Below are 9,449 nucleotides of genomic sequence, written 5' to 3'. Positions count from 1 at the left end.
GCCATCTCCCATCAATGTGCACTAGGAGCATAGCCCTCCATAGCTCTGTAATTCATGGACCTATCCAAACTTCTCTTGAATGTTGAAGTTGTGCTCAGATGCAGCACTTGTGCTGGCAACTTGTTCCACACACTCAAGGCCTTATGAGTGAAGAAGTTCTCCCTCATGATCCCCTTACGGTGGAAATCCTTGGAGTTTACTTTGGTATGGTTCTGTTTGGCTTTATAACATAGGCTAAAGAATGACAGAAGGGCAGCTGCCGAATTCACCTGTGTGTTATCACCGAATGTTTGTTGAAGTTTGAGCAGTTGATAAAGAAGAATCCCAAAAAGCTTCCTGCATATGTGTGGGAAATATGTTGCCAACAGAATTAAAGAAGTGGAATGTTCTCATTATAAAAGTGAAAACTTCACACAATATTAAATACTATTGAAAATTGTGAAGTAAATTGATAAAGCTGTGATAGTCTTAGCATCGTGAAATCAAGAGGTCAGGAAACAATAATCCTGGGACCAGACCTGGATGGGCGAAAAATAAACTGTTTAATAAGTGCTAATGTGTGAGCACAAAGGATGCTGAAACAGCTGAAAACTCCTTTTCCAAGTTGAAGTAGTAACCAGGGAGATACAATAGATTGTAGGCATTAGGGTTGAGGTATTTGAATGCAAACGTAAGGCTGGGGAGCTGAAAGGACCTTCCAAAAAGTTAATTTAAGCATTCTGCTTACATTCACATATAGCTTGCAATTTTCATCACAGTTATCTTTGTCAATGTTAACATATTTATTAAACAGCACTGCCAACAACATTAGAGCAACATAAAATACAATCATACTGACAATTCAGTATGTGCTTTTCCTGCCTAATCAGTTATTTCCTTTGCTTTTGCTGCACTGCACTTCTGAGGACTGCATTCTGCTACTAATAACACCATCCATCACAAAAATTGATCATATCTTTAAGCATCAGACCCATAAAAACAACAGGGTCTGTCCATTTCTTGATTTAAATGAAATCTTAGGCTTGCCGACCTTTGTGTAGGAGCAAACCAGGATGTCATTGTGTAGGATTCCTGATCATGATCTAGAATGTGCACAGCCATTACTGACCACTTGCAAAGCCATTCCTGTGGAAGAAAATTTTGAAAATGGAGTCCGAGAATATGAGAAAAAAGCATGCACTAAGATCATTCTTATTGCAATCCAAGTCGAGGCCAACAATTTACAACTCAAATACACAAATCAGAATCAGAATCAGCTCTAATGTCACTGGTGTATGTCATGAAATTTGTTAACTTTGCAGCCGCAGTACAATGCAATATATAATAAATAAATATAGAGTGAATTACTGAAAGTATACCTATGTATGTTAAATGGTTGAATTAAGATAAGTAATGAAAAAACACAGAAATTAAAAAAAAAGTAGTGAGGTAGTGTTGTTGGGTTCAACGTCTTTAAAAATTTTTAGAAATTTTAAAAATTTAATTTTAAATTTTAAAAAATTTGAAGAATTTATATTTTTTTAAAATCTTTAAAAAATTTAGAAATTGGATGGCAGAGGGGATGAAACTGTTCCTGATTCACTGAGTATGTGCCATTAGGCTTCTGTGCCTCCTTCCTGATGGTAACACTGAGTGGGTGGTGGGGTCCTTGATGTTGCAGCTGCTTTTCTGAGGCACTGTTCCTTGAAGATGTCTTGGATACCATGGACGCTAGTACCCATAAGGGCGCTAATTTTACAACTCACTGCAGCTTACTATGATCCTGTGCAGTAGACCCCCCACCCCCCACAGACAGTAGATAGTGATGCAGCCAATTAGAATGCTATCCATGGAACATTTGTGGAAGTTCTTGAGTGTTTTGATTGACAAACCAAATCTCCTTAAACGCCTAATAAAATGTAGCCACTGTCTTGACTTCTTTATAGCTTCACAGCCGCATTGATATATTGGGACCTGGTTAGAACCTCAGAGATATTGACAACCAGAAACTTGAAATTGCTCTCTCCACTTCTGTTGACCCTATGAGAATTGGTTTGTGTTCCCTCATCTTACCCTTTCTGAAGTCCATAATCAGCTCTTCGGTCTTACTGACGTTGAGTGCAAGGTTGCTGCTGTGACACCATAGGCTCCTGTATTCTTATTGCATCCATGTCAATATTGCTAGAAATTAGAATTGTATGGTCCAGCAGAAAACGTAATCTATAAAACAGCAGAGAATACACACAAAATGCTGGAGGAACTCAGCACACCAGGCAGCATAGAATGTTCATTTTGTTGTATTGCAAAATTTTAATTCATATTAATACATTGTTATTTTTTAAGAAGGTTCAAGAGTGAATATATCTCTGGGACAAGCTATGTAAAATATTGAAATTGACAATTTTGTTAGATTAATACATACCATTCATAGGATGTTCACAACCTGATGACCCAAATTTTAATTGATCAACTTATCCAACTGTGATAATGTAATATATGTTAAGTTTTGACCTTGCAATGAAGCCCACAAACCAGATATGAAATTTACAGCTCATTGAAAGGGATAAATCTCGGTCCTTTGTTCCAAATGGGCAGCAGGGGTGAAATTAGTATATCAATATCTCTCTCCAAGCTATTGCAGGACCAGCAGAAAATTAAACTATTACAGTAACTTTACTTTATAAGTTAAATTATAAACTAACTTGCAAATTACCCTTTACCCAAATTATCCAAATAAACTAACTTGTTCTGGTCTCCGAATTATAGGAAAGATATCAATAAATTAGAGAGAGTGCAGAGACGATTTACTAGGATGTTACCTGGGTTTCAGCACTTAAGTTACAGAGAAAGGTTGAACAAGTAAGATCTTTATTCATTGGAGCGTAGAAGGTTGAGGGGGGATTTGATCGAGGTATTTAAAATTTTGAGAGGGATAGATAGAGTTGACGTGAATAGGTTGTTTCCATTGAGAGTAGGGGAGATTCAAACGAGAGGACATGATTTGAGAGTTAGGGGGCAGAAGTTTAAGGGAAACACGAGGGGGTATTTCTTTACTCAGAGAGTGATAGCTGTGTGGAATGAGCTTCCTGTAGAAGTAGTAGAGGCCAGTTCAGTTGTCTCATTTAAGGTAAAATTGGATAGGTATATGGACAGGAAAGGAGTGGAGGGTTATGGGCTGAGTGCGGGTAGGTGGGACTAGGTGAGATTAAGAGTTCGGCACGGACTAGGAGGGCCGAGATGGCCTGTTTCCGTGCTGTGATTGTTATATGGTTATATAAGCATATATGCTATCTCTGCTGTATGCCTACTACACAGAAAACAAAGCATTTCTATATGGGGACTGACTTTCTGAAAGCTATTCCCAAACCAAAACTGCAATATCTATGTAACTCTCAGGTTTGGCCAGCATGCATTTGTATGGGGGAAGTCAGCCTCTGGCCCAGCCAAACTGGCAAATCTCGTTTGTGTGATTGCTGTGTGAAATGTTGCCCAGTTACAATTCCAAACCGCAAAATATCAGACAGTACACCATATTCAATTCAGCGACTGAACTTCATAAATCTTAATCTGACTATAGGGTTAGAAAAAAGAATAAAAAGGACCCATTTTAATGAAGCAGTCTAATGTGCTTGTTGAAGCTCACGGATTCATCCATTTGTTCCCCATTAACCTCCTCCGAGCATCGCTGACTGTTGGACCCTCCAAGTCTACACCATCTGCTGGTCGACCAACTCTCTCCATTCTCCACTTTCTCTTCATCACTCACCGATAAAAGTCCACAAAATCCCTGTTCCCAGACCCACAAGAAAGAACAATATGCCTCTCATTAGATAGCATACATTCCAAAGCCCCGTTATCACTAGTCATAACCCGAACATTGCTGCTACAGAGAAACCATTACCTTAGCGGTGAAACGTTACAGAGAGGCTATTACATTAGCAGTGAAACCTTACAGCACACCACCAAATTTAGTCATGTCCTCATGACCTTGAGATAATTCGCCAACCCATTCTGGCAAAACACAAAGTCCAATCCTGGTGTAAAAGGTAGTGACATAGCTCCCCAAAATGGTAAGGGTCCCACTCTGTACCCTCAGTGCTATGTAGTTCAGCCTATCAAGTGGTCTTCTAATTCTCTGAGACCTCCGTACCCCCTCACCTAACTCTTCAGGATCAGAGAATACTCAGGATACTTCCAGTCTACCTGGCATTGCCTGCCCTAACCTATTACTCATGCCCACCTGCAACTCTATCCCGTGGCCAAGCCCCACTTCATCCCTTGCAGGGTCCCACTGCAATCCAGGCTGTCCCCCCACTTCACCTAACTCAGCAGGAGAAGGGCTGGAAATCTCTTCAACGACCAATGGGGAGTTAGTTAAAAGGCAGCATATACCACACATCCAGGTCCTCATCCTTTGAATCAGTATCCCTCTCTGGGGTGGCGCCCAGCCCAGCCTCTCATGCTGTGGGCCCTGCAGTCACCCTCTGTTTCTGCAGAGTCCTCTTACTAGGTGTAGGCTCCAAGTCAGGCTCTGGGTCTACCTGCACCTCTTGACCCGGGGTACCAGGTGGTTTCAATGGAGAATCTTGACAGGCTCATTCCTATCCTCTGGTTTCACCCAGAAAACTGGTAGGTTTGACATCTGACTCTCCACCAGATAAAGCTTAGCCACTCAATGATCAGCCAACTTATGTTTCCCAGGGAGCCCCAAATTCCTTATGAGGACCCAGTCTCCCAGCAGGAGTTGGGAGAACCTCACTTTGATCATACCTCCTCTAATTTCCTTGATTCTGCTTGGCAACTGCAACCCCAGATAATTCATAAGCCCTTTTTCAGCTCTCTTCTCATATCAGACTTATACTTCAGGTAAGTCTTCGGTGGTAAGTCACTCTCGTCAGTCCTAAAACAAGGGTCACTGGGCAACCTCACCTCGCGCCCAAACATCAGTTAATATGGCGAGTAACCGGTACAATTGTAACTGTGAACCAGATGTCCAATATGTTGACTCCGGATCTCCAAGGTCCCGAGCATGTCTATGAGGGTTCAATTAAACCTCTCAGGCTGGTGATCTCCCTGCAGGTGATAGGGCGTGGTCCTCGACTTCTCGACTCCAAGCATGCCCAGTAACTCATGGATGAGTCTACTCTCAAAGTCCCATTCCTGGTCGCTCTGTATCTGCCGGGGGAGGCCATAATAAACAAAATACTTCTCCCATAACACTTTTGCCACCGTAGTCACCCTCTGTTCCTGAGCATATCTGGTGTAGTGGTCCGTGATGACTAAGACATTCACCGTATTGCTGGCATCGGGTTCTATTGACAGAAAATCCATACACACCAGGTCCAGAGGCCCCGTACTCTGCAAGTGGGACAAGTGAGCTGCCCGCGTAAGCAGTGTCTTCTGCCGTATGCATTGAATGCACATCTTGCAGTATTCTTCAATTTCCGCCTTCATTTGGGGCCAGTAAAACTGGTGTCTGAGCAATCCATGGGTCTTTTCCACCCCCAAAATGTCCAGAATCATCATGAAGTGACTTCAACACAATCCTTCGATACTTTTCCAGCAGAACCAGCTGGGAATGCCGAGGTCAGTCTGGGGATGATGTGATCAGGTATCAGGTCTGGTTCCGCAACTCTAATCGAGGCCATTCTCTCAGTAATAGAGGCACTGACCCGTGTTTCATCTTCTCTACCTGAGCTATGTCTCCCTTTTCAACTGCTGTCCAAATGGTACTGATGCTGGAATCATTTCACTGAGCAGCCACCACTTCCCCAGAACTTAATTCCGGCAGCTGATTTGTCCTTAGAGTAGTCAGGTTACAGTAAATTTGGGGGATGGCATCATCAGAACCTCCCAATTGATCCACCACTCAATCCTGCCCCTCCTTTCGCCCTCTGCCTTCACAGTGAAGGCAAACTAATACATGGCCTTCATCCTGGGGCAGGAACTCTCTCCCATTCCTGGTCCCTGTCCAGTCCCTCATGCACCTGTCCGAATAAAACATCACTATCGGTGTTCCAGCTTTCCAGTCAGTACTTCAGGCTGAAATCATAGGTAGACAATGCCGCCAACCACTGATGGCCTGTGGCATCCATACCAGCACAGACTTAAACACACAACCCACTGGTTCAATGCTCAGGACAATCACACAGCATCCTACGGAATCAATCCCGGAACAATACCCCAATTGTTACCCCCAGTTTTCGTCAGCATGCGTTTGTCTAGACTAAGACAGCATCTGGCCCAGCCAAACTGAGAAATCTTGTTTGTGTGGATGACGCATAACGTGCTACCCAGTGACAATTCCACACCACAAAATATCAGACAGTACACCATATGCAATTAAGTGATTCAACTTTATAAATCTTAATCTGACTATAGGGTTAGTAACAACAACTTTTAAAAAGGGTCCCTTTTAATGAAACAGTCTAGTGTGCACATTGGAACTCACAGATTTGCCCATCGACCTCCTCTGACCCTCGCTCCAAGTCCACTCCATCTGCCGATCTACCAACTCTCTCCATTCACGTTTCTCTTCATCTCCCTTCAACAAAATACCATGAAATCTCTGCTCCCAGACCCACAAGAAAGAACAACACCCCTCTCATTGGACAGCACACATTCCAAAGTCCCTGTTATCTCTAGTCATAACCCAAACATTGCTGCTACAGAGAAACCATTACCTTAGCAGTGAAACATTACAGAAAGGCCATTACACAAGCAGTGAAACCTTCCAGCTTATTACATATAAATATCACGTGATACAAATTATTAAAATGGAATACAATCAATGTTGTGTGGCCCACACCTGTTAAATTCTTCAACAGCTGCAATACATAATTAGTATTATTTTGGAAATAAATTGGAAGATGTGCAGCTCAGGTGGTCAATGTTTGCATTGAGTTGTTCTCCAATCTTAGCAATTTACTTACAAACAGTTCATCACCATATGAGGAGCCATCATCAGTGTGTTGTTAATGATGATGCCCTCCGAATACCGGACATACTTAGATGTACTTAGCAATCAGCAGATTGGTTGTCAAAACAGAAACACAATTATGGTGTAGGGAGGAAGTCTCATCTAATTTTGTTTTATTCACTCCTGAAATGTGGATGGTACAGTAGAGATGATGTTTAATCTTGATTCACAATTGCTGAACATTTTCTCCTCAGAGCGCAGTCAACTATGTTGTTAGGGCTGATGTCACATACAGATCAGAACGGACAGGAATCTCAGATCTCCTTTTCTTAATTGACAATTGCTTTTTATACACCTTATTGCAGTGGAAAAGTAAATTAATTGTAAGAAGGAATGGTTATTTGCTAGCAGCCACTTTTATGTGGCTTCAGTTGATCAATTTCAGCCCAAAAGCCACGTATCATTTTTAGCATGAATGTGATGCTATTGTCTACAAGTAACATGAAGAAATGTAACAATGTGATTTGGTCATCATATTTTAAGTATGTCCATCGGAGGGAATAAGTATAAAACTATTCTTTATATTTAAAAAAACTTCCCTTTAAATGAGAACTACCCAATGACCAAACTAATTTAGATTCGATGGGATCTGCAGGCAGACTTGAGGAGTTTAGCATTTGAGCACTGAGGGTCTGCTACTACTAAGCTGCAATGTAGTTTGATACAACATTGGCCACAGACACCCAAGATTCTATACTCTGAAGGAAAGAAATAAGCAGCAATAAGGCATTAACTTCCCTGTATAAAGGAACGTTCCTCATATAGGGTGCTTTTTTTTACTGAGGCTACAGAATAGTAAGTCACAACAAAAGAAGATCTGCAAATATTCCACTCCAACATTTTGTGTGTGTAATGTGGCCAAACTCAGGTTTGAGGAAAAACACCTTATATTCCATTTAGGCAGCCTCCAACCTGATGTCACGAACATCGATTTCTCGAACTTTTGGTACTCCTCTTTCCTTTTTATTTCTTCTGTGGCTTCCTGTCCTCTCCTCTTGGATTCCTCCTGATCTAGCCCTATATCTCCTTCAACAATCAACTTCCCAGTTCTTTACTTTACCTACGCCCCCCGCACTCCGATTTCACCTCCTAGCTTGTGTTTCTCTTTCCCGTCCACCCACCTTTTAAACCTACTCCTCAGCTTTTTTCCTCCAGTCCACAGAAGGGTTTTGGCCCAAAACGTCGACCGTACTCTTTCCATAGGTGCTGCCTGGCCTGCTGAGTTCCTCCAGAATAGTAAGTCTCCCTTTTGTATTTGTCACATTTCCAGATGAGAAAATGAACTGAAAATCCAAATAAAAATAAGAATATGAAGAATCTGCAGCAAAGACTTGGTACTCATTAAAACTTGTACATAAATAGATCTTCGTTCATATTTGAACAGCTTAGAAGTAACCCTGACTGGAAAATTTGTCTTACAGATTAATCTAGTAATTACTCCACAATATTTACCCACCTTGCGTAATAAAAGGAATCAGTCCTGTGACACAAAAGAGGAGAAAAAAATTGCAGAAGCATTCACTGTCTTGTGAGTTAGCTGATCTTCAGGTAGAAGGTTTATTTACTTTCTCTGGGTGCAGCCATATGTTCATTCCATGAATTATTATTTGTTGATTTAGTATACTCCCACTGAGGTGTCTGAGCTAATTTATTAACCAATAAACATTGGCCAGCATGGCTGACATCGCCTCTCTCAGAGCAAGTCATAGAATTTAAAGTCCTTTCACTTTTTAGAGATTGCTAACCTCAATGAAGTATCAATAAAATTATATAATTAGAAGCATTGCATTCCAATGCAAAATGTGGAATGAATGTAATCAAAATAGAAACAGAAAACCTACAGCACAGTACAGGCCTTTCAGCCCACACAGCTGTACCGAACATATACTTACTTGAGAAATTACCTAGGGTTACCCATAGCCCTCTATTTTTCTAAGTTCCATGTACATATCCAGGAGTTTCTTAGAAGACCCTATCCTATCTGCCTCCACCACCGTTGCCGGCAGCCCATTCCACATACTCACCACACTCTGCGTAAAAAAACTTACTCCTGACATCTCCCCTGCACCTATTTCCAAGCACCTTAAAACTGTGCCCTCCCATGTTAGGCATTAAATATGTAGGTTTAGTCTTTATGGATGTGTAGCAAATCATTGCATCTAAATTCATTGAAGTTTTCATCTTCGGAGGTTGGATCAAGGGTGCTTCCATTCTGTTCCTGCGGGCTCTGGGTGATGTGGAAGTCTAGCAGCGGGGGGGGGGGGGTGGAAATTTTGCCATAGGTGGATATAGAAGTTGGGTGGGTAGGTGAACAGTTTAGGAGTTCTGCTCTGCTTCCATCATTTTGACCAGGCCTCCAAGTTCACTCGAAGGAACTTTAAGTACAACTATCTTTTCAATCGTCACTTTAACTTGTTGCGAACCCCGTAACTGGGTCACTTACCAGCAAAGATAGAGAGGTCCGTTGAAGTCTGATGGTACTATTTTTAAC

The sequence above is a fragment of the Hypanus sabinus genome, chromosome 8 (assembly GCF_030144855.1).
Source record: "Hypanus sabinus isolate sHypSab1 chromosome 8, sHypSab1.hap1, whole genome shotgun sequence".
NCBI classification, from domain to species: domain Eukaryota; kingdom Metazoa; phylum Chordata; class Chondrichthyes; order Myliobatiformes; family Dasyatidae; genus Hypanus; species Hypanus sabinus.
Note: the sequence above shows the minus strand (reverse complement) of the source record.